A 25,984-nucleotide genomic window follows, 5' to 3' on the forward strand; every position below is an offset into this window, starting at 1 on the left:
TCTGAGTAGTGAGACGCCCTCTACACCGGCATAAACAAATCTCTTCTCTGAAAGCTCCAGATGATACAGAACACTGCAGCCAGTCTCGTCCTCGGCATCCCTCGACACGAGCACATCAGCCAACACCAACCGAGGCACCACTGGCTCCACTGGCTCCCTGTCGAGAAGAGAGTCGCTTTTAAGATACTCACCCACGCCTACAAATGCCTACACAACACAGGACCCCAATACCTCAACGATAGAATCACCCTCCACATACCCAAAAGAAACCTCCGATCCGCCAACAAGACCTGGAACGAGCTCCCAATGGACATCAGATGCGCCCCCTCCCTGAACACCTTCAGGAAGGCTCTCAAGACCTGGCTCTTCGGCTGAACGGAACTGCTATCCCCGTCCCCCAGCACCTTGAGACCCTAACAGATGAGTAGCGCGCATACAATTCCCTTATTGATTCATTGATTGATATATACCACTCTCTCGCTAAATCAATTACACCTCTACACATCACGACTGATTAGAACTTATATTTTTACTGCAGTGTGACAAAAATAACTTCTAGAGGTCTTGTTAAGTTCTGCCTTACATAGTCCCTGCTGTGAGAGTACTATCAGAAAGACAATAACATTTTATTACTGAAATTGACAAAAGGAGGCTCTGCCAAGCTTATTTTTACCAAATAGTTGAAAGGAAGAGAGAAGATATTGACAGCCTAGCCACACAAAGGTAAGTTTAACCTTTTTCTACCTCATTCCCTTTACTTCACAGGAAAGTGTACTTGAAGTGGTTGAGGTCAGGGGTTACATTAGGTAGATGACTATTTTGATGGAACTATCTTTTGATAGGGAGAAGGTTGTGTCTAATTAGAATCTGTGAACCTAAGCGCGAACCTTTCTCATGGAAGAGTAGATTTCAAAATACCTTGTAGAGAATGAGTAGACGTGTGACAACTGAACATATACTTAGTCAAACCATGTGAAACTAAGGGAATAGAGTTGGAGCTGCTGTAGGAAAACTCGGAAACAAGTTTGGACTGAACATTTTACTGTGGACCTGATTGTGAGTTGTGGGTAGCCTCCTGAAAATTTTGAACCCGTGGCCTTATGCCTAATGAGAGTTTTCTGAAAATTTGGAAACTTTTGGTGAACTAGGAAAACGGTGCAGAGCTTTTTCTAAAAGATGCAACTTAGAAAATGTCACCTCCAGAGAACTGGGAGAAAGAGACAAGACTGCTTGAAATATGTTGTGATGTGTACTTGGTCTGGCTTCCTCCTTCGGTGTGTCTCCTGGTGTTGCTGTGGCATTCATGGAATCTCTTTAGAATTCCAGGTAGAACCGGTATTCTTGATGAGCCGGTTGATGGAGGCAGCAGGCTGAGATCCCCACTCCTGCTGAAGAGACAAATAAATCTTACCTGGTTGAAACTTCTTTGTGTCAGTCATTTCTTTTCCAGCTTCAACATTTTGGCGACGATTGCCTGCAGTGTCTCTTCTGCAGCGCGGAGTGAATCCACAACGTCCTCGTCTTCAACCTCCAATTGTTGAATTTCCACGTTGCTGTCTCAGCGGGATCTCCTTGGTGTTCGTGGTGAGAATATTTTCACCTTCCGTCGTGATAAGGTACAGTCTTCATTTATTTTGCTTTTCCTTCGGTGAGCCGTTGTATGCTCACGCACATCTCCCGCGCCTCTTTTGTCACGCTGCTGAGCAACCTTCTCAGAATATGCTCCAGCCTTCACTGAGTTGTGGCGTTAGCATTGATACGCTGACGTGACTCCCTTTTGGGACTGTCTATTGCCGGCTTCACCAACTTTTTTCACTTACACGTCAACACGTTGGCGTGGCGTGGTTACTTTGTTTCATTGTACGTGTACGCCGCATTTCACAGTTTCTCCGATCTCCTCTCAAATTCAACACATCACACTGACGTGCAGCCATTTTGGATACATTGTTTCTTGGTGCATATACGCCGCTTCACACAGCTGTTTCTCTGCCTCAGCATTACATTGTTCATGCGCTTTCGTCGCAAGTCATCTCAAATTGCTTTGCAGATCAACACAGTGATCTGCACACCTAACTATTTTGTTAAGGAATGACATATTTGTTCTTTTGCTGCAAATTCTATGGTTATATCTTTATGGTGATCTGCACACCATTTACTTATTATTATTTGTGCTGATCCACACGGTGATCTCCACACCATTTCTTTGCTGAAGTTCTACGGTGATCTGCACACCATTCATTGTTTTTTGTCGTTTTGTGCTGATCCGCTGATCCGCACACCATTATTAACAATTGTTTCTTCTCTACTGTTTTACAGGTTTTTTTCACGTTTTTTGGTTTTGTCGTACGTCACGGCTGCAAGTCAAATGGTTTCACCACCGTTGATTTTCTTATCAGAAGGCGAGGCACCGTCCATAGAATGGGAAGAATGGATTGTATTTTTGAAAATTATTTAGAAGCCACTAATGGTCTAAATTTTCAAGCTTTCAGGAAGAAAGCTTTTTTATTAAACTCCTTAGGAAAATAGGGCCAACATATCTTCAAATTCCTACCTGAGGTTATGGGTGCTGATGGTGAACCTATTGGCAACCCATATATTGAAGCATAAAATAGACTTGCTAAGTAATTTGGTAAACAAATCAACATCGTTATGCAATGTCACAAGTTTTATTCTCTACCTCAGAAGGAAAAAGAAATACTTGATCAAATGGTCACACGTTTACATGAGCTTGCAATTAAATGTGAGTTTGGCGCCATGACTGATCAGTTAATTAGAGACCAATTAGCCATACAATGCAAGAATAAGAGAATGCAAGAGAAACTTTGTGCTGCTAGGAATCCTACTTTGCTTAGGCCATTTCAATTGCTAAGGTTATAGAGGAATCTGATAAGTGCATGCAAGAAATGCATACTTTAGAGTTAAGGAAAGAAGACACAGTAAATGTAGTAATAGCATAAGATTAAACAGAACACACCTGGTTCTTCTAAATTCAAAACTAGGCTGCCAAGCAATAACAAGAATACATTTAATGGATGTTATAGATGTGGCAGTATGGGTCATGCTGCGGACTACGCAGGTTGCTTTGCCAGAGATAAAATGAGTAGATAGTGTGGGAAGAAAGGCCATCCAAGCAAAGCTTGTAAAACTCTATCAAGAAGCAGGGTTGCTTTCATTGTTGAACATGGTTTTCCACCAGATATATTATTATGTGTGGGAGATGATAATTTAGACAAGTTACAAAGACCTAAGGATACTTTTCGTCTGAATGGGGTCAATGTAGAATTAATGGTTGATCCTGGTTCCATGTTCATAATTATTCCCTTTCGGATCTTTAATGAATGTTGGCCCAATGCCTCTCTCACTAACAGTGATGTTTCTCCTAAAGGGTACAGTGGTGAGGCAATCTCCATTAAAGGTGTCATGGAAACTAAATTTGAATTTAAGGGAAGGAGTGCAATGGGAAAGGTGTATGTCTCAAATGATGGTCCTGCTATCTTAGGCTATGTACAGCAACATGATTTGCATGTTATCATAGATCCCAGATCTGCTGAACAAGTAATGGTAGTTGAGGATTATCCTACTATTGACACTATTTTGTCAAAATATAATGATGACTTTCAAGTGGATTTAGTAAGATTAGTGGGTTACATGCATGAAATTAAACACAAGGATGATGCTCACCCTGTCAGGCATGCCTTAACCCCTTCGATGCTGCGCAGATTCCGCCGCTGTGCTGACGGAATCTTGCGCGGGCGTGGTCATGACGGAATGGTTCCGTCATGAGCACAGCTCAACCGTGGGTCATGACGGAACCATTCCGTCATGAGCACCGAAGGGGTTAAGGAAGATCCCTATCTCCATTTGTGATGAGGTTAGGGAGATATTGAGTGATATGCAGAAACAAGATGTTATTGAACATGTGGAGATTTCGGAGTGGCTTTCTCCGGTAGTTGTTACCAAGAAAAAGGATGATAAACTTTGTTTCTGTGTTGACCTCAGGTCCCTTAATCAAAATATCATTGTTTATAGTTTTCCACTCTCTAACATATCTGAGATGGTGCTCTTGGTGGATAAAGCTACGTTTTTCACTAAGCTGGATCTAAAGTCAGCGGACCATCAGGTTATGTAACATCCTTTTTCAAGGAAGTTGACAGCTTTTCTGACCATGGAGGGGGCATTTCAATTTAAGAGGCTTCCTTTTGACCTTGCATCGGCCGCTAGTGTATTCTAGCGTATGATTCATAGTCTACTCCAAAGTGTGAGGAACACTCATTACTTTCAAAATGACATCCTTATTACTGGTAAGACCGAAGGTGATCATAACAGAACCTTGGCTAATGTGCTAGAGATTTTACATAGAGCGGATTTAACCCTAAGAAAGGACAAATGCAAGTTCATGTTGAAAGAGGTGGATTATTTAGGTTACACCATTTCTGAGGATGGAGTGCAACCTAAAGAAGATTTGTTGATAGCCATTAAGTTGGCTGCTACACCCATGATGAAGGAACAACTAAAATCCTTTATGGGATTAATTCAGTACTATTGAAAGACCGTTAGTAATTTTGCACACAAAACAGAGGCTTTAAAAGATTTGTTGAGGAAGGGGGCACCATTCTCTTGAAATTTACCACAAGTTTAAGCTTTTCAAAATATTAAGGATGAAATTGTCAATGCTGGTATTCTTACTCGTTTTGAACCCGGCACAGATACTTACATTACTGTGGATGCTAGTGCCCATGGCATTGGTTCTGTGTTATCACAAAATAAGGGTAGTGTTTAAAAAACTGTGGCATTTGCGTCACACACGCTCAGTAGTTCTGAACGTAATTATGCAGTCATCGAATGTGAGGCCTTAGCTGCGGCATAGGGTGTCCAATATTTCCGTACCTATTTGTGGGGAACACACTTCACCCTTAGAACGGATCACAAACCACTCATCAGAATGTTAAGTCCTGGAGGAGCAAGTAATGGTTCTTCACGTATGATGAGGTTTGCCGCAAGGTTACAAGGGTTTATGTACAAGCTTGAATATATTTCAGGTTGGAAGAATGTCCAAGCCGATTGTTTATCAAGATTACCACTTAATGTGGAGGAGAATGGAGAGTTTGAAGAGGAGGTGGTGTGTGTAGTGGCCAGTGCTTTAAATGGGAAAAAATAAGTGCAGGTACTCTTAAAATGAGCTATGAGTGTAGCAAGTGGGCGAGGCTTGGGGCGGGGCTAAGGACAAGACATAAGACACTTCTACTATGTGGCAGAATACTTATATATTCTTGAGTGCGCACTCACAGAAACAAGCAGCAATGCTCACACAAAGCATTCCAAGAAAGTCCTTTAAAATACCTCCCTAGGGTCTGGAGTCCCTCCATCTTTCACTTACTTTTCTCTCACACACACACAAACATGCGCGCACAAGCAGGCAAACACCCAGACACACAAAAGACAGACACTCACACAAAACACTCAGGTGGGATAAAGGTCGTTTTACACCCGCTATCTCCCATGGCTTTCTTAATTGCTGCTGTCAGCGGGATGCCTGGATTCGAGTGTGTGCACAAGTGCACACCATGGTGTGAATGTGATTGACAGAATAGGGCCTGAATGGACCCTGCTCTGTCAAACACAGCGTGGTGGTGAACACAGGACATTATGCAGATGAGCCCTGCTGAATTGTATAAAGGTGGCTCAGCTTGGGCTAGAGGCGCTTTGGCAGTCAGACAGCCTTGTTCGTGCTCGTGAGCCAAAGCAACAATGACCCTACCTTTGATGAGTACCGGTACTCTCCTTGGCAGCAGAGAAGTGCCGGTACTCAGAGCGGTAAAATTAGAAGTGCCGGTACTCAGTATCGGTGAGTACCGGACCATTTAAAGCACTGGTAGTGGCAAGAGTTGAGGATGCATGTGCCAACGAGTTCAAATCCATCTCTAAGGATGAGTGGCATCGGGCAGTCATCGATGATCCTGACTATCGTGAGTTAGTCAATTCTATCATGTCTGGTTGGAAGTGTGAAGGTAATCTTAAGCCCTCCTTACGGAACTATGTTAAATTGCAAGAAGAACTCAACATTGGAGTTACTGATGACTTAGTTTTAAGGGGTGAGAGATTTATTCCTCACAGTGCACTTAGGAAGATGTTATTTATTTTGGCACACGAAGGCATCTAGGACAGACTATCACAAAGAAACACCTTAAGGATAACTTGTGGGGCCAGGTCTTGCTGAGGATGTCAGAGTATGGGTGGATAACTGTAGCATGTGCAAAAAGAGTGAGAAAAGACTTAAAGTAGGTTTGGAAGGTATGGGTTCCATTTCTGGAAGACAGTGTGGTGCCACATGGGAAAAGGAGTGTTTGGACTTCATTGGTCCCATGGATTCTCTTCCAGGTGACAAATGTTTTGCCATTGTGTTGGTGGATGTCCATTCAAGGTGGGTTATTGTAGTTTTTGAGAAACATCACTACTGGCACTGTGATTAGAAACTTGGATCTAATCTTCAAGAGGGAAGGTGTTACTGACATCTTGGTAACTGATAATGGTACCCAACTTGTTTCTAATGCCATGCAGAGTTTACTTAAGGGAAATGGCATAAAGCATATGTCTACTTCATTATACAACCACCAAGGAAATTGCATGGTGAAACACACGAATAGAGGCATCAAAGGCACTATTCAAATGGCCATTCAAGGGAATCAAGATGTCCAAAGAAGTGTTGACAACATGGAGTGGTCTTACAATACCACCCTACATGGGGTTACTAATGAAATGCCATTTATCAAAATGAGGGGTAGAACACCGAAGACTAAGCTTACTACTCAGTGAATGTGAGTGAATGGTGATTATTACATTAGTGTAAAGCATTCTGTGAGGGGTGGCAAGATAGAGATTGGTGATCTGATCAAGGGGAAGTTAGGAAGAAGAGAGCAAGGAGTGAACAGATTTTCTGAGCCTATGATGGTGAAGGAGGTACACAAGTGGCATGTGGTGTTAGAGAACGGCCAGAAATGTGATGTGAGGAGGATAGCTCTGTATGGTAAAAAGATTGATGTTTGTGTTGTGGGGATATGTTGTGTGATGATTACTCACAGTTTTCTTCCGAAGCAGGGCGTTGTGTGGTTTCTGGAGCGAAAAGACCACCATGTTTACATTCTGTTCCTGCAAAATATAATGATTTTGTTATGTACTAGTTTTTGCAAGTTTTACTATTCTGTAATGTATAGTGTGTTTTCTTAAAATGCTCCTTTCTTTGTTTAAAGTGTTCTTTCTTTTGTTTTGCCTATGTTTATAAAGTAAGAAGATATGTTGTGATGTGTACTTGGTTTGGCTTCCTCCTTTTTTTTGTCTCCTGCGGTTGCCGTGGCGTTCGTGGAATCTCTTTGGAATTCCAGGGGGGCCCGGCATTCTCGGTGAGGCGGTTGACGGAGACAGCAGGCTGGGAACCCCACTCCTGCTAAAGAGACACATACATTTTACCTGGTTGAGACTTCTTCGTGTCAGTCATCTTTTTTCCAGCTTCAACAAAATGGCACAGCTTTGAAGGCTAAATTTTTGCACTTTTTGAGTGTTTGACGCGAATATTAAAGGCTGTTGAAGAACTGTAATAAAATAATTTTCTGACCTTGCAGACTTTTGTGTAGCTGCAGCTTCTCGTGTTGCCCTGGTGAGCATTTTCAACCTGCCGAAAGGTTTCTAAGTATTAAGGTAAAACCTTTGGCTTGGGCAAACCACCAAAACTTCCCTAACCTCACACTATCACTGCTCGGCCTCAAATGTTGCCTATGACCCAGGCTTTGATATCTTTTGACCCCTGATGACCCAACAACTTGTATTAACACAGAGGGTACCTAAATCCAACACTGAGTCTATCACGTCCAGTTGACTTACATTGAATTTTGAGTCTTCCCACTTGCCAGGATCACAAGTTCCTTTGGGCTACAAGCAGTGTTGTATACTCACGACACCCAGATAATGGTGTCGATTGGTAGAGACACAGCTGCTACCACAGCCGCCTCTAATCACTCTGTGGCAGCAGTAGCGGGGTGGATGGAAGAAAACTACCTGAAGTTTAGTGGGAAAAGACTGAGGTGCTGTTCTTTGTAACATAAGCCTCTTTCTGGAACATTAATTGGTGACCTGGTGCACTGAGTACTTTACCAGCTCCAACAGATCTAGGAGTGATCCTAGACAGTGAGCTTTCACTAGGCTGGCAGACCGACGGAACCTCATCAACTTGTGTCTGGCTCATTAGAATGCTGAAGAAAATCTTTCCATTCATCCCCCTCTCGGCACGGAAACAAGTAGCCTTGGCGTTGATTTTATGTCAAGGATTGATAATTGTATTGCGCTTTACCTAGAAACCAACAACAACACCCAAGTCAAACAGCGCTTAGTGCAGAATGCGCTGGCTGGGCTTACTTTGGATATTCAAAACGGCAGTCAAGGGGCTACATGGTCTGCACTGACTGCCAATAAAAAAGTGCATAATGTTCAAGACCCTTTGCATGGTGCACAAGGTTCTCTGCCAGGTCAGTTCGGATGGAATCAAAGCTACGTTTCACCGGTATATCCCTGGGAGAAATCTTTGATCAACTCACGTCAATTTGCTAACAGTAACCAGAGTTCGGAAGAAGAGATGGGAAGGTAGAGCTTTCTTGGTTGCGGCAGCAAGGCTATGAAACTCGCTTCCTCCCCATCCGGCCTGTATTAGACTGCCCTCTCCATACAGAAAGGCCTTGAAGATCTGGCTTTTCACTCTATTGGGAGCGTCCCCATCTCCGTTTGTTAAACTGCTTTTTGGATGAATTGGTTTACTGAGAGTTTAGCGCCTTCATGCCTATGGGCATTTGTTGCGCTCTATAAATCCTGCTCAAATCAAATCAAATAATTGTGTCATTGTTTCTTAAAGAGCATTTATGTTTTGTTAATAACACTTCATCCTTTCGTCCAATTTATTTTTCATTTTGGTTTCAATTTAATTTTCACATTTCTATTGTTTAACTAAATTGGTTTGCACATTTGAAATTATTTATTTCATGACTGTAACAATATTTTGCTTTTGTCACACATGTAGCACATGCATTTTTCTGCGACAAAGGCCTTGCTGCTTCAGTCGAGTTAGCAAGATGAGCAGTGATTTCTCACAAAAACCAGTTTACCTTCTGGGGATCAGGTTGTTTGGGCCGTCTTTTGAGCTTAGTCACTGGCCACATCAAGATGTTGATCCTCTCTCCTTTAGCAATGGGATTTCCTATAATAGTGGTATATGGAGGCAAACTAGCATCGCCTTACAAATGCCTGTGCTGCAGAATCTTGTCTAGACTTCACTTTATAGACCAAGTGTGTCAGATCCCTGACATATAAGGAGCCCCCATGGCATAAGTGACAACAAACCTATGAGGTGCCTGACAAGAGTTTACACTATTTACTTGTCAAAAGAAGAACTTTATGCAAAACAGAAATATGGAACATAAGCAGGCTATGGCATGGATCCGAAGCAACAGATAATTGCATCTATAAAAGCAGAAATCCAAACTTTTCATAGAGTTTGCACGTGAGATCCAGTTAGCGAGGGCCAGAAGCCATTGCGCCCTTGAGCTAACATGACGCCTGTGTTGTCAGCACCAAGGTTTAAGCAGCTGCAGCCCACTGATTGACTCGTGCACTTCCAGCAACCAGGTCTGAAAATGAACTGTCTTTGGACCCAGAACTCTACCCAATTAGAAATAACATAAGTATTATTGGCGTGCAAATAAAAGTTGAAGATGTGAACATCAATTAGAAGGTCCGGAGTATGAATGTTAAAAAAAACAGGGTGGTGTCCACAGCCTGCGAGGAAGGCCTAAAATGTAAGACTAAATCCACGGACGTGTGGCAGTGGGAAGTGTACTTCAAAGGCCTTATAGGTGAGCAGGTGCTAGGAAACCAGGCAGTAGTTTGTTGTCGTTTGAGAGGCACTATGCACTGAATAAGAGAAATATTGACCACCTGAACGGGGACATAAACAGGAGGAAAGTGTAGTAGACTAGTATTGTAGGTCTTGCTGCTCAGCCAGAGTGGAATGTTGGTGCATGGTTAGAATGCAGTGTTGGCTACTTCCAATTATTCCATCTTATTTCAGAAAGCAAATGGTTGGTCCAGACTTAAGTTTATTTAAAAACAGTCCCGATGGAGCCCGTCTTTGGCCTACACTGAAGGAAATTTGGCACCTCTGATATCCACGCAGATTGTAGCAACATTGGTGAAACTGGCGGGTCCACTGATTGAGGCTGCCTGGAAGATAGAATTTCATTCACATGTTCATTGTTCACCGTTCTTGTTAATGTGAGCTCACAAGTGTAGTATGGGTGTGACTACTTGATATATATGGGCATTGAGTGTGTCGTACACCTCATCCTCTTTCAATAAATCATGCTTTAGCGGCACAAAGCTTTAAATACCATTGTTGGCTGGAAGGGCCGGAAGTGACATAGGAGTGTTGATTGTTAGCTGGAAGTGACATAGGAGTGTTGATTGTTAGCTGGAAGGGCCGGAAGTGACATAGGGGCGTTGGCTGTCACCAATGCCTCGCAGATAAGGCATATTTCCACTCCCAGGTAGTGTAACACTAGGGACTGTATACCTGGTGTGTCTTTATCTTTTATTGTGATAAAACACTTATCTACTCGTTCAATCCATAAACTCCACAGCAGGCCGGGACTACTACGGAAGTACCACCTATGATAAAAGGGGTGATTACTAGCACCACTGGAGACGTGAAGTGAGGAGAGGAAGTAGCCGACACCAGGGCATCCCCCGCTGGCAGCATCATCCATCACCTCCGCAAAGCACGAGCAGGAGGGACGCTGGAGCATCACGATACAGTAAATCACCCTGACACGCGGGCCGCAGTGCGCCACCTTCCACCTGCACGCGCATCTCATCTATATTTATCACCGCCCCCTGTTGACCTCTGACTCATGTCTCACTACAGTGACCGCGGGTTTCCCTCGCAGGCCTGGGCCGCCTCTGACGCAGGGTAGATTACATTCGATTCACAGAGGAAACCTATATTCAGTCCCTCACAGTGGCGGGTGCTCGCTGAGCTTCGTTGGTGGCGAGCTGACGTAAATGCCTTTGACCTCCTGCGTGCACGTCACCCATGCTGTGGAGAATACAATATGTTCTGTATATCTTAGAATGGGTAGATCACCAGAGTGCCCTGCTATATTTACTTTCAATAGTTTTTAATCACAGAAAAACGGAGCATTGACATGAAATTGATGTTGTTTCGATCAATACTCTCCTTAGAAAGATGAGAAATAATTGTGACATATAATTGAAAAAGAAATAGTTGAACGGATGCCTGGCAAAGTATCTGCGAAGTTAGGTCAATGAATGCCGCAGTAGTGTATTACTTATTCATTACCCTCCGCAAGGGCTGGCTCCCTGGCCCGGCTATCTGCTCCCTGGAATTGTGCGGCTGGACAAGGAAGTGGTGCATTATGCTGCAGAAAATAAATATTTAATCGCATTTTAGACATAATGCAGCTGCACAGCACGCGCTGGGGAAAGCACATACAATGGGATGTAGACGCTATGGCACAAAGCGTAGCACAGATACATCGAGCAGACAAATGATCTGCCTGACACTAAAAAAAAAAAATATGACATTAAAAGAAACGAACTACCTAGATACAAAGCACATTATAACGTTTTTGTTATATGTGCGCATTTCTTTATTTTGTGCGTTCTCTTGTTCAGTGGCGTACTGCAAAATTATAGGGTACCCCTCAGAATGTGAAGAGGGGCCCCTGAGTCTCCCATACCTCATAGCTATTCGTTGGTTTTGGACAAAATGGGACCCCTTGAAAACTTGGGGCCCAAAGTCTTGAAGGCCCCCCGTGCACCGCAGGGGCTGCAGGACCTGTGTTACTCCCTTACTCTGGTTTAGTGTCAATGGAAGAGGGGCCATTGAATCTCCCATATTTCACAGCTATTCATTGGTTTTGGACTAAATGGACCTCCGGAATGTTTGGGGGGACTGGGGGCCTGAAGACTTGAAGGCCCCCGTGCACCGCAGGGGCTGCAGGACCTGTGTCGTGCCCTGGCTCTGGTTTAGTATCAATGGAAGCAACAGCATCGTAAGGTGTGGCGGTGCATCTGCTGAAGGCTCAGAGATCTACGCCTGCCCGGCTGTTACCTTTAAACGTTACTTATTCCATCAATTTAGGCAGGTTCAGGTAATGTAATAGGCCCCCACCAGTATCAATGATGATTCACCTGCTCAGCGCTAGATCAAGACTGACCCAACCGGCAGAGATGGAACACCACTAGGCACAGAACACTCAAACATGGAGTAACTGTGCACCATGCGCCTTATGTGCACTGCACTCCTTGCCAACGAAGCAAAACATTGATATTTAAGACTGCTGACTTGGTTCACACCATCACCATTACAATTCCGTCTTTCTGCCCCTGGAATGGGATACAGGACAGATTAGTTAGATTCTGACTCATATGTGGAAGAGGGGTGGCGCCGCGGCCAGGGTGACTGACTCCAGAATCTGGGGATCACGGTTTGATACCTGGCGCTGGCAGCAGATTAGCCCAGCACCATGTGACTCTGGGCAATAGCTTGCTTAATCTTCCCGACTGCCCCCAGCGCCTAGAGACCCTTACGGATGATTGTTCGCGCTTTACAAATGTTTATTATTATGAGGGAGTTTTTGCTTTTTTTAGTGGATTGAAATCTATCAGGTTTAAGGTAGACCCAGGCGGAGTTTCAATTACACCAGAGTAATCTGAGTAATTTTGGCAATTCCGTGTTACTCCTTGATGCAGAATTACCGACAATAACATGATCGCTCCTGCTTGTGTAATTAAGAGTAATTTGGGGAAAAATAATCTTACTGGTAGAGAACATATACTGAGGGCGAACAACCACTTGCTATTCATGTTCTGCTGCATTTAGCACTATTTCTTCGTGCAAAATGTATCCTCACGTCCATTTTGGACACAAGAATGCATTTTGTGCTCAGAAAAATGCGCCAAATGCTGGGATTACTTGAAGGGAAAATCCTGTGCACACTCGCAATTCATGTTTTGTTGCATTTAGCACTAAGCCTTAGAGCCAAATGCATTCTTGCACCCAATTTGGACGTGAGGGGTCATTTTTGCTTTAACAAATAGTGCTAAACTCAGAATTACTCTTTTCCCATAATTAAGAGTAACCTCACAGGATTCCTAGATAATTCTGCATGATTACGCCATGCTGAATTACACGAGTTTCGACCACCCATAGATTAAGGTCTCCCATCGTAAATTCAAACTGTGGACCTCTAGAAGTTTAGCCTTCTTAAGGTTGAAATTCTTAGACTGCTAGGTCATGAGCTACAGTAATCAGACCTGAGGTGAACAGGGTGAAGAGAGAGACATCTCTCCAGAGAATTAGGGGTAGCTCCTCCAGCTAGAGTTTGCATATTTGTGGAGACCCCAATTACAAGTCTTCTCAGGTTAGCGAGTGATGCTCTGTCCACTTGTATTGTACAATTTTTGTTGGATTTAGTTCCCAGTATTCTAAATTCCAATAGACATCAAACTAACATCAGCTATCTGATCACAAAGTTTAGGTCAGTTACATTTGAGACATGACAGTCAAGCTGGCTCAATTTTTCAAACCTGCTGCAGAAAGTATCGTATTTTTGAAGGAGACATTATTTACATTGGAATATGCCCGGTATCAGTGCATCATAAAGTGACTGATGAGGGGAGAACAGGGGGATGGCATATCCTGAGCCCCCATCTCCTTAGCTGACATCTCAGCAGCAAAACTACAGCTAACCTACAAATAGTGAGTTCTGAATATTTCATCAGACTTAGACCCACACTAGTAGTAGCTAGTGTAAATCGACAAAACCACACATCTTTGCTGAGGGCATGAATCTGATGTCTATTTAGCAGATCCTCAAGTCACAGCAGAATTCAAATCCAGACTTCCTAATTGATAGAGCAGCTTGGAAACTGGCAAAAGCAGATGACTTATCACTTAGGTATGTTATTTTTTGATGTGGTGTTATAGTATGTTATGCTATAGTGTGACTGTGTGATGGTTTTTATAACATATTCTGTTAAGTCAAATAAACATCTCACGTTATCTGGCCAAGGAACAAAGACATTAATACTATGGGCCCGATTCACAGAACTAACTTAAGACAAAATCCTAAACTTGCTACTTTTGGTATTCACAGAAGTTAGGATTTTGTCTTAAGATTGTCTTAAGACAAACTTAAGACAACCTTAAGACAGTCTTAAGACAGACTTAAGACAGTCTTAAGACAGACTTAAAACAGACTTAAGTTAGGATTTTGTCTTAAGTTTGTCTTAAGTCTGTCTTAAGTCTGTCTTAAGTCTGTCTTAAGTCTGTCTTAAGTTTGTCTTAAGTCTGTCTTAAGACTGTCTTAAGTCTGTCTTAAGACTGTCTTAAGTCTGTCTTAAGTTTGTCTTAAGACAAACTTAAGACAAAATCCTAACTTCTGTGAATACCAAAAGTAGTAAGTTTAGTATTTTGTCTTAAGTTAGTTCTGTGAATCGGCCCCTTTCTGTATACATGTCTGAGATAAAGGAAGTAATAGGTGATGATTTCCGCTCGCTTCTCTTTTCCTTTTGTCCTCCTCTACCTCTACCATCACCATCATCTTCAAAAGCTTCTCCCGATGAGAGTGGTTTGTAACCTTTTGACTTCTGTGGACCCCCACTGAATCACTAATGGAAGCTGGGGAACCCCACCTAAGCAATTCGTAGGATTTCAACCACAAAACAATACACAAAATACAGGAACAATCACACATCCACTACACAAACAACAACATTTTCCCCACAGTCGAGTCACTGCGTCGGAGACAAGCCGCGCAGTCGGTGTAGAAGATTCGGTGCAGCATCGTTGTCGCGACTTGCATTACATCTGTGCCGGGGAGTGATGTGTTGGTGTTTCTCATGCTGTAGGGTGAATGTTTTGGTTTTTGTGGAAAAAAGATCTTCAGAACCCACTCCTGAGACCCAGGACTTGAGGGGGCACCTCAGGCAAGGATAGGAACCCCAGATGGCAGAGTCCAGCAGCACCAGGAGAGTTGCAAGAAGTGTTTTGTGTCCCAGAGACATCAGAAAACAAGAGGCAACCAGCAAGCCATTGGAGAAACTTGGGTTCAAGGATGTATTGAGCAGGTCCAGTCCCTCTCACTCCTAGGCAAGAAGCAGCAGGCAGCAGGCAGCAGGCCAACACAGCAGAACAAGTAGCATAGTGGCAGTCTCTCCTCCTATAGCACAGCAATCAGAAGGCAGGACGCTAACACAGCAATGCAGGTAGCAAAGTGGCAGTTCATCCTACAGCACAGCAGCTCTTCTTCCAGGCAGAATGTACTTGGTTTCAGCAAAGTTCTGATTTCGTGGTGTCAGGGGTCTAGTACCCAAATGTGCCTTTGAAGTGGAGGAATATCAAGCGTGTGGGGCGACATTTCACCCCGCAACCCAGTGGCACAGCAAACATTATATGCCAAAATCATCTGAACATTCCGCAAATTTGCAAAAAGGTATTCCGTGCTTTTGTTTATCTTGTCATCTTTCTTCAATATTATGCCACGTGGATGTGACCCTGCTATTTCACACTCTTCTAATGCTCTGAATGTGTCTATCTGGACTTTGTTAAAGAACACGATCGAAAAGCAAGGTGGGTTCGAAGCAGTGTTCTTTTATTAGACCCAATGCATTTCGGGCTATTCACTGGCCCTTCATCAGGGGTACTGTAAATAAACAAACATTTTCAATAAAAAATGTTTCAAGTGGACTTTTCACTTTTCAATATTTACATTTGTGTTACAATAATAACTTAATCACCTCAAAATAATGTGCAAAACGATCTATATACTATGTTTCCTCAATTGCAACATTTTTTCCTGGATTCAAACACTGTTAATTGTTCCTACCCGATCACTCCTCAAAAATCTATCTCCCACGAATTTCGTTAACCCTTTTACCCTCGAGGTAAATTATTTAAAAAGACTAACTTGGAGAAAATTCGGTGTGCATCCAACCCCCTTGATAGATTTGAAGTGGAGGAGATATCAAAGAGGCCTTTAAAATCACAAGGTCCCTGCCTTTCCTGCCCATACACTACAGATGGTGTGTGCTGCTATTTCTGTGGGGCCAGACACAGCCCTATTCAGGTGCAAGTGTCAGCTCATACCTCCAAATCTACCTCAGGAAGGCCCATCAGCCTGGTGATGCGCTATCAGGATATAAATGTCACACCCCAGCTCCCTTTGTGTAACTTTATAGAGTGAATTCACAGAGTCCAACTGTCCCCAACCCAGTCGTGTATTAAGAGACAGGCAGAGGCACAGAATGGTAAAAGTAAGAAAATGCCAGTTTTCTAAAGTATACCTTAGGGCATATTCTCGCGCTCCATCTGTCGCACTGCGTAGTGGGGATAACTTCCCTCAATTTTGACCATTTAATCTTCTTTTATCCTTTCTCATCTCTGGAAACAATTCTTATCAAATTCCTTTTTATATCATTCATCATAGCTTATTAATTCACTGCGGAGACAGCGTCATTCCACCTTCTTTCTTTATTGTAAATTCTTCAAATGATTACTGAGTGCCCATCAAGGCTTTTCACAGTACCATGCACAACCAGAAAGTGAAACATACAACTCAGTAGGTTCAGCTCTATTTACCCAATGCATTTCGAGCCTATGAGGCTCCTCTTCAGGGGTTTTGTAACAAATGAAAAAACATCTCAGCTGAATGTTCACCACAACTTACACTAATATACATCCATCATTATCATTAAACACTATATGCCCTTATTTCTAAACAGAATACCCACTCCCGTCATCTCTCACACTACCCCACTGCTCCCTTGTCTACCTAATTAAAAAAACCATCTACCAAAATGTCGTGCAGGTCCCCATCCCCTCCCCCCTCTCAACCCCCTTTCACCCTTGCACATAAACCATGACCAAAACATGCTGCCAAACTGAATAAAACTCGTGACCATTCCCAACCTGCTGTTTCCAAACCCACATTACAGCTATTCAATCCTCCCATGCAACTCTAGAATATGCCCAAACGAACCCAGCCCTAGGAAACTGTAAGGAATTACCTTACTGGAGCCGAAAAACAGCAATCTTCCCTCCTCCTCCATCTTTCCTCCATCTTTCCGTCAGTTAATGGCTTTGCTAATGTTTTTAAGCTATGTTGTATACCACTGTGTTTGCTGTGTAGTATGTTGAAAGGTTACAATCAATTAATCAATCAAAATGGATACCGAAAAGGGCCTCTCCCACTACCCCTTGGTACACAGGAGAGCTCAGGGAGAAAAAACTGTTATGTAAACAGGCTGAAAGGATATGGCGGAAGAACTATGCCATGCCGGATAAATCAGACTATAAATTAACCATTTCTAATTATAAACAAGCTCTGATGGCGGCTAAGAAAGAATACTTCAGTACCCAAATTATTAACGCTAAATCCGATACTAAAGAGCTGTTTAAAACGGTTATTAAACTGTCAAATCCTAGGTTGCCGAGCGACTCTGTTGCTCCGGATTTTTGCAACGTCATCGGGGCGTTCTTTCAATCTAAAGTTGAGTCAATCTTTATCTCTCTGTCAGATTCGATTGATCTAAATGATGTCAGAATGGAAGTCTCTCACTTCCCTGCCACCACCTTGGACTGCTTCTCTCCTTTGCAACTTGAGGACACCGTGAAACTTATGAATAGTATTAAATCTGGTGCCCTGAGCGATCCCTGCCCCACATGGATTATTAAACAACTAGCTGATACCACTTGCAGGGTCTTGACACCCTTACTTAATGGCATAATTCAATCTGGTCTTTTTCCAAATGTCTGGAAAAAAGCTTCAGTGCTTCCGCTACTGAAAAAGCAGTCTCTTGATCCTAAGGACCCTTCAAACTATCGTCCCATCTCTAGACTCCCACTACCAGCCAAAATATTGGAAAAAGCCATAAATAGGCAACTTAGTGACTTCCTCTAGCACAACAACTGGTTGGACTCCTCACAATATGACTTCAGAGCTCTCCATAGCACTGAGCTGGCACTCCTTAAGTCTACAGAGGAGATCAGAGAGGTGACAAGGGAGGCAACGCAATGCTGATTCTCTTAGATTTATCTGCGGCCTTTGATACCGTGCATCACACGGTATTACTGAATCGGCTATCAGGGATCGGAATTAGAGGGCAAGCTTGGAATCTGCTCAACTCCTTTCTTAAGGACAGGGTACAAACCGTTGAACTCAATGGTAATACCTCTGAACCCTTTTCTCTGCCTTGTGGGGTGCCGCAGGGATCATCTCTTAGTCCCACTCTCTTTAATATCTACGTGGCACCCCTGGCTGGTATTATCAGAGCTTTTGGATTTCAGCTTCCCTCCTACGCGGATGACACTCAAATTGTACTGTCAGTGAAGGAGGGAGCTGAAAAAGAAACTGGAGCACGCTTCTCAGACTGCATGGGCGCTATCTCCAGATGGATGTCGGCCAATTGCCTCAAGCTGAATTCAGCTAAAACTGAGGTTCTGAGATTTGGCAATAACCCCTTGATGTGGACACCAGATTGGTGGCCTGCGGATCTTGGTCTCTGTCCCACACCCCGTAGGAAAGCCAAAAACCCGGGCATGGTGGTAGACGAAAAACTCAATATGGGAGACCAGGTCAGCAAGGTGATACCTGGATGCTCGCTGATATTGAGAATGATCAGGAAAATTAGGTTCTTTCTCTCCGAGGGGAACCTAAGAACTGTGGTGACTGCATTGATATTGTTACGTCTCGACTATTGTATTAGTCTTTATGTCAACATTCAAGCTCAACATCAAAATAGGCTCCAAACTATTCAGAATGCCGCAGTCAGACTGTTAACCAAGACCCCTAGGTCGGTCTCAGTCAAAGGAGAACTCAAAAAGCTACACTGGCTCCCTATTCATTTGAGATCTAGATTCAAGGCTCTATGTATTGTGTTCAGAGCCTTGATCGGGACAGGCCCACAGTTTTTAAGAAACAAGTTTTCCTGGTACATCCCACCCAGAACCCTTAGATCAATGGGCGCAAAACTAGTGAAAACCCCTAGCTTCAAAAAAGTCAACTGGGGAGGTAGAAGCTTTTTAACCAGTGCGTCCAGATTCTGGAATGAACTTCCTTTTTCACTAAGAAACTCCCCTGACATTAGTGTGTTCAGGAAGGGTCTCAAGACTTGGTTCTTCTCTCAGTTTTAGTCTTGTTATCCAGGACACCGGAATGGTAATCGCGCGCTTTATAAATTCTAATAACATAACATAACATAACAATCAATCAGGGAATTGTGAAGCGCGCTGTTCGTCCATGAGGCCCTCAAGGCACTGGCGGTGGGGGGCAGCTCCGGGTCAGCCGAAGAGCCAGGTCTTGAGGCTCTTCCTGAAGGTGTGCAGCGTGGGGGAGCATCTGATGTTGATCGGGAGCTCGTTCCAGGTCTTTTTTGTGATGTAGAAGAAGGCTCTTCCACTGGCTCTATCTTTGTGGATGTGAAGGTTTCAGTGAGGTCGGCGGAGCAGAGGTTTCTCTTGGGTACATTGAAGGAGACTCTTTGTTGAGGTATTGGGGTCCGGTATTGTGGAGGGATTTGTAGGCATGAGTGAGTAGCTTGAAGGTTACTCTCTTCTCGACTGGGAGCCAGTGGAGGTTTAGCAGGTGTTGGGTGATGTGTTAATGGTGTGAGATGCAGAGGACGAGTCTGGCTGCTGTGTTCTACATAGTCTGGAGTTTGTGGAGCAGAGATTTGTTGATTACGGCTTAGAGGGTGTTCCCATAGTCCAGTCTTCTTGTTATGAGTGCGTGGGTGATGGTCTTTCAGGATTGGGGGAGATCCATTTGAAGGTCTTGCGAAGGATGCGGAGGGTGTTGAAGCAGGTGGAGGCGGCGGCGTTGATCTGCCGGGTCATGGTGAGGGAGGAGTCGAGTATGTACGTTTTCTAAGCATTTTTGTTACCTTATATATAACCAAGAAAACAATATGTACAACTGAACAACTGTATTAAAAATGTAATTAACATAAAAAATGTCTTCTAGTTTTTTTGTCCTTGAAATGCTGGCAGCCTCTACCTGCTTGTTCTAATGCTTGATAGAATAGACTGCTTGTTTGGGCCTGGCAAGTAGGTTGATTGTCAGGTCGAAATGGTAGTTTAAAACTGTATACACAGGCTCTGCAATGGCAGGCCAAAGCCATGTTTAAAGGCCTACTGAGTGGGTGGCTCAATCTGTGCTGCAGGCCCACTTGTAGCATTTAATTTACAGGCCATGGGCACATATAGTGCACTTTACTAGGGACTTATAAGTACATTTGATATGCCAATTGTGGATAAGCCAATGTAACCATTTAGAGTACAGAGCGTATGCACTTCTGGAGGTCAGAAGGCAAAAAGTCAGGGGAAACCACATCAAGGATGCCAGGTCTAACAGTAAGTGTAAACTTATACATGAACATTTACTCATGTGTAAGTTTACCTTTGAGAAATTTGCTAATTATCTGCATCTTGAATTTCCTCCAAAGTGGAAATGAAAATGGAAGCCAAGTAGCTTTTTCGAAAATGATGTTATTCAGGAACTGGTAACATACATTTTTGACTTCAGTTATGGGATTTCTTCCATTGCTGTACTGCGCTTACCTCAGTCGGTCTCAAGGGTCTTAATAGCAGGGGCATGGATATAAAGTGAAGAAGGATTAGGGCTCTAAACATACTCTTTGCTTCCTGCTGCTTCCACTTGTACCCTTCCCGTTACTTATCAAAAGTAAGTAGGAAGCTGTTGAGGTGGTACGGGAAGGGCTAAAGGAATAAACGCTGTTGTGTCATCTGGGTTCAAAGCATGTGTGATGACACTACCACTGCTTGGTCCATTGTGTCAATATAATGTCAATGATATTAGTTATGCTCTTATGCAGATGGAATATTAGTGTCATGAGAAAAGCGTGTTCTAATTCAGCGCTTTTGCCTTTCAACAAATACCAAATTGCAGTGTGCCATTTATTCAGCAGCAGCCTGCATTATGCATAGAAGATTTAATTGCTATGATTTGCCTACCAATGCATGATCTATGCCTACGTATTTCAGTTTTAAGTTCTTGAATCGAGAAAAAAGTATCTCACACAAAAATAAATACTTAAACGAAACTCTTTAATTTCCATCATTTCATTGCATAATGTACTCTCCTGCTCTGCTCTTTGGCAACTGGGCACATCTCAGTTCCTTCCCTATTAACTGCTACAGTAGAGATAATGAACCTATATTTCAGGTTGAGAGAGAATAACACCAAATGAGTCCCAAAACATTGAACTGCAAAATTGAAAAATAAAGAACACTTCGTTTTAAAGGCTCTGATGCTCAATAAAAACCCATCCTGGAGCAAATTAGATTGCATGAAAAAACCTCAATCAAGTAGCACTAAAGTTCTGATGTTTTACTCATCAGGGTTAGTGGCTCAATGGCACCTGTGCAAAAGAATTTACAAACAAAAGGGATGATGTAGGATGTGCAATGACAGCAGAGTGGCTGGCGCTGCTGTAGCGCTCTCTGTAACATTATTTGTGAGGAAGAGGCAGAATCCTTTCCTCTTTTAAAGATATATGATGGCTCCATTATGTAGGTCAATAAAGTAAAGTTGCTGTTGTCTGAAGGAGTTCCTTCTTTAAGTTATGTGCCACATAACTTTTGTGATTTATGAGATAAAAGGACTGCTAGGATCTCAGGGCCAAATATACAAAGCACTTTCCTCATTGCAAACACTGCAGTTCAACGTTTGAGACCGTTAAAATGCTTTTTTTATGTATTAAACCCATTTTCGGCGTAGAAGGGGCATGTTATAGACATTGCTTCCAAATGTTGTATTAGTACCCTATTTATCAGTGTTGCCTTACCGAAAACCAGTTGCAAAACATCGATATTTTACCTATACCTCAAAAGAAATGATAATGAATTCACAAAGGGGAAGGAGTCTACTTGGAACTACTTCCCATTTATGAAAAAAAAAAAGTTTGTTGAATAGTAGCAAGTGGTCCTGGAACCACTGCCAACTCTTAAACAAAACAAAATAAAACTGTTCTTTTTAAACAGAGTCCTGATTCCTTTAAGGAAAATGAGCCGCATTTAAAAGAAGTTTACTTTATTAAAAAGCAATCACAGACATGATAGTCTGCTCCATCACTGTTACTTCCTCCAATTCGAGTGTGTCGAAATTTGGGACCAACCTCATTAATATTTATGAGCTAGGTCAGACTGCAACTCAGTGTGATTTGTTTTTAACCCACCTATTTCTACATAGGTTGGTTCTTAATTGTAAAAATGCTACTTGCAGTTTGTGATCAGATGTTTCGTACACCTGTTCCTATATTTTTTTGGAGTCACAGTAGATACCCTTAAAGGTAAAAATTGACATGATAAAATTCAATTCATAGTACTAACACCTTTGTCATTATCCTTTGTGACCACTTAAGAAGTATTACTTTATGAAAATCATTTTAAACAAGCAATGGCAAAGCCAATACATCGCACCTTTGTGACCTATTGACTTTGTCAATGGCTTTTAGCTATGCTGTGCAGCATGGCTAAATAATGTGGCCTAACGGCAAGAGTGGTCAACCTCAAAGCTTGGGAACTGCATTCGAGCCTCGGCAGGGATGCTCAACATACTGTGATTATGGACAAATCACTTAATCTCCCCGTGCCAAAGAAAAAATGAATGTGTCCGTCTGTAACGCAACTAGTGCTTGTGTAACCTGCTCTGATACCTTCGGGTTGAGTTCACACTATATAAAACTCCCCAAAAAACAACATTTTGTGGCAGGTGCAGTGGGTGTGGCAGCAATACAGGGACAAAGCAGGTGGGGGTATTAAATAAGGTGGGGATGCAGAAGCAACACATGGGGTCAGTGCGGGTGAAGCATCTCAGGGGTCCAGAAACAACAAAGATGTTGTGGTTGGATGGAAGCAACACAGAGTTCTTGGTGGAGCAAATAGCAGAGACGGAGAGCAAACTGGACTGTGGCTGGAGGGGGAGAAAGGCAAAAGGGGGAGAATGACAGCATTTGGAGCTGGAAGGGCGAAAAAGCACTCGAGTAAGAAAGCAACGAGGGATGGGGGCACACAAGGTCAGGCGCATCACAAAGGTATGTGGGAAGAAAGACACAGGTGAGTGAGACTAGTGCACACTGGAGAAACAGCTGTAACATGCATGCACTCTCGTAGAGTGTTTAAGGAAAAAAAGCAGCCCCTGAAAAAGCGAGCAGTGTAAAGACACAGTGAAGCATCCATGCTCGAAGGCAGGGAAAAACACAAGAAGAGGAAGTAAAGCCCATATACTAAAAAATAAGAAGCAAGCAAATGAGAGTGACATTGACGTCAACCAATGGAAAGCAAAGGGTGGCCTCTAAGCATTCTGTCAGCTAACAATAGGTTACACAACAATCAGCAGTTGCGCTTTTCCATAGTCAAGATCTAAAAATGATGTGACCCCCCTCACCCGCACTAATTGGCACGAATCCTCTTCATCAATCTGTTTATGTTCCACAGAACCTTGAGGTTAGATCTTTAATGGGAATGGCTTAGCTGTAGTGGTGTTAGGTTCTTCACTGTGAGAGGACGTTCAGGAGTGTTATCTAGAAGCTGAAGCAGTGTGAATAGCAGTGTCATATTTAGAACATGGAACCTGTTAAAACGAAGAAAGATGCGCAGGCATGTCTTGTAGGTAAAAGTAGTAGTTTTATTCTTCAAGTTACATCACAGGTTCTAGGTTACAGGAAGACGTTCTGATCCATAAAAGTGCCCCACCAGGATCAGCCTCCTCGCTGCTCAGCCCTTCCACACCAACTGATTCTCCCTTCAATCCAAACCCACTGAACATTCTATATGACCTCATCATAGGCTGAGCAGCAAGGCAAAGAGCCACTGTAGGGAGAGTGCATTGGGTAATTAGTACATCACAACACATCTCCCCCCCTTATAATGATCGAAAACATTCAAAAGGACTGAAGGTGATAAGATACATATGTCAGCAAGGGAGGATGCATTAACAACATAATAATATAACACATCCGTCCCCCTGATAACGATCATATACATTCAAAAGGACTGAAGGTGATACAACACACGTCAGCAAAGGAGGATGCATTAACAGCAAAACATTATAACACATCCTTCCCCCTGATAATGATCATAGACAACAAAGAATGCAAGATAAAGAGATACATTCTTAAAAACAGTGGATGCTATCCACCATGCTATCTAATGGCAGGATGGTCTACGTCAAAGAAGAGGAATAAGACACCACCCATACCAAGACAGGGTAACTATAATCCCGAAACACTCTAAAAACTAATATGGGCATCTATAAACCCAAAGTAAATCCAGGGTATCCTTTAACCCAAAGCAAATCCAGGGTAACCTTAAACCCAAAACACACTCAAACTATTTTATGGGTAACTATAAACTCAAGGCAATTCAGGGTATGATTGAACCGAGACATACTGGCCAAAACATGGAATTCAGAAAAACTAGCACAGATGCGCACAGTCATGACACTCACACAACATACCATGGGTATCCTTAAACCCATGACAATCTACGGTATCCATGAACCCAAAACAAACTGGGCAAAACATGGAATACAGAAAATCTAGCGTACAGTCATGACACTCACGCAACATATTATGGGTATCCTTAAACCCAAGACAATCAGATTATGGGTATCGTTACACCCAAGGAAAACATATTATGGGTATCTCTAAACCCAAGGAAAACATATTATGGGTATCGCTAAACCCAAGGTAAACATAGTATGATTCAGCACAAGAACGCATTAATAAAGTTAAATACTTGAAAAACTCATAATGCAAACAAGCGTAAATAGCACATTGCAACAGATATGCAACATAGGAGTTTAAAACACAACAAGTTAAAACAACAAAAGTAGTCACCGTAGTCAAATATTCTGACGTTGAAATCCCACAGTCACAGTCATCGTAGATCAGGAAATACAAGTAGGAATTAATTTCCATCTGACCCAGTAGCAAATATTTCCATTGGTAGATGGTATCATTGTCTCCTTCCCAATCGTGTTGTGCCCTCTCACCAATAAACATGAATAACTGCAGCTCGCCAACAATATCTTCATAATGGCCAGCATAGCGATTCCTTAACTAGAAGTACTCCTCTCTTTTGCTCCACGGGTTGCGGTGCATTGAAAACACATCGTGGAAGGCAGAAAACGTGGTTGGTAAGGAGCGTTGTGTGCTTCAAACGTGAAGGAATGCGCCAATCACAAAATGGCTGCACGTTTACAGACACTGAGCCGTGTGGCGCGCAGCGTGTCAATGCAGGAAAACGTCCTCAAGCAGTCACAAACTGCTTGGTTGCAATTGCGTCAGAGAAGGAATTCAACAAAGGCATTACAGCAGGGCTCGAGGCACAGCAGGTAGGATCGCGTGTAGAGAATCACGTGCAACATATATTTTTAAAAACGTAGAAACATCAGTTAAACTGCCAAAGTGTAGCCATATCCAGATTATGTGTCTAAAATGCCAAAATTAAATAAAATACTCACAGTCACTAAATAAGACATGGCCAGGAGACACTGCATCATCTATCAGGTGTACGGGCTCACAAGCGGCATTAATATTCCCACACCCAGTCGCCAGTGCTACTTCTTTTGGGGTGCAAACTCTACAGAGTTGCTCAATGCCACCTTTTTTCAACACAGGCTCTTCTAAAGTGAGTCCTGAAACATGGATCCTGTCACTGGCTCCGCCCAAAGCACTTCCCCGAGCAGAGATCCAGAATTGCTTGTAGAATGCCTCCAGAGTAAATCCAAACTGAGGCTCGATTAGTGCCACCGAGGTTACATCCAAAATCGGTGCCAAGTTAAACGCTTCCCATAACAGATACAACATATGCTCCCCGTAACAGATACAACAATTGCAGGTT

Source organism: Triturus cristatus, chromosome 6, assembly GCF_964204655.1.
Source record: "Triturus cristatus chromosome 6, aTriCri1.1, whole genome shotgun sequence".
Classification (NCBI taxonomy): Eukaryota; Metazoa; Chordata; class Amphibia; order Caudata; family Salamandridae; genus Triturus; species Triturus cristatus.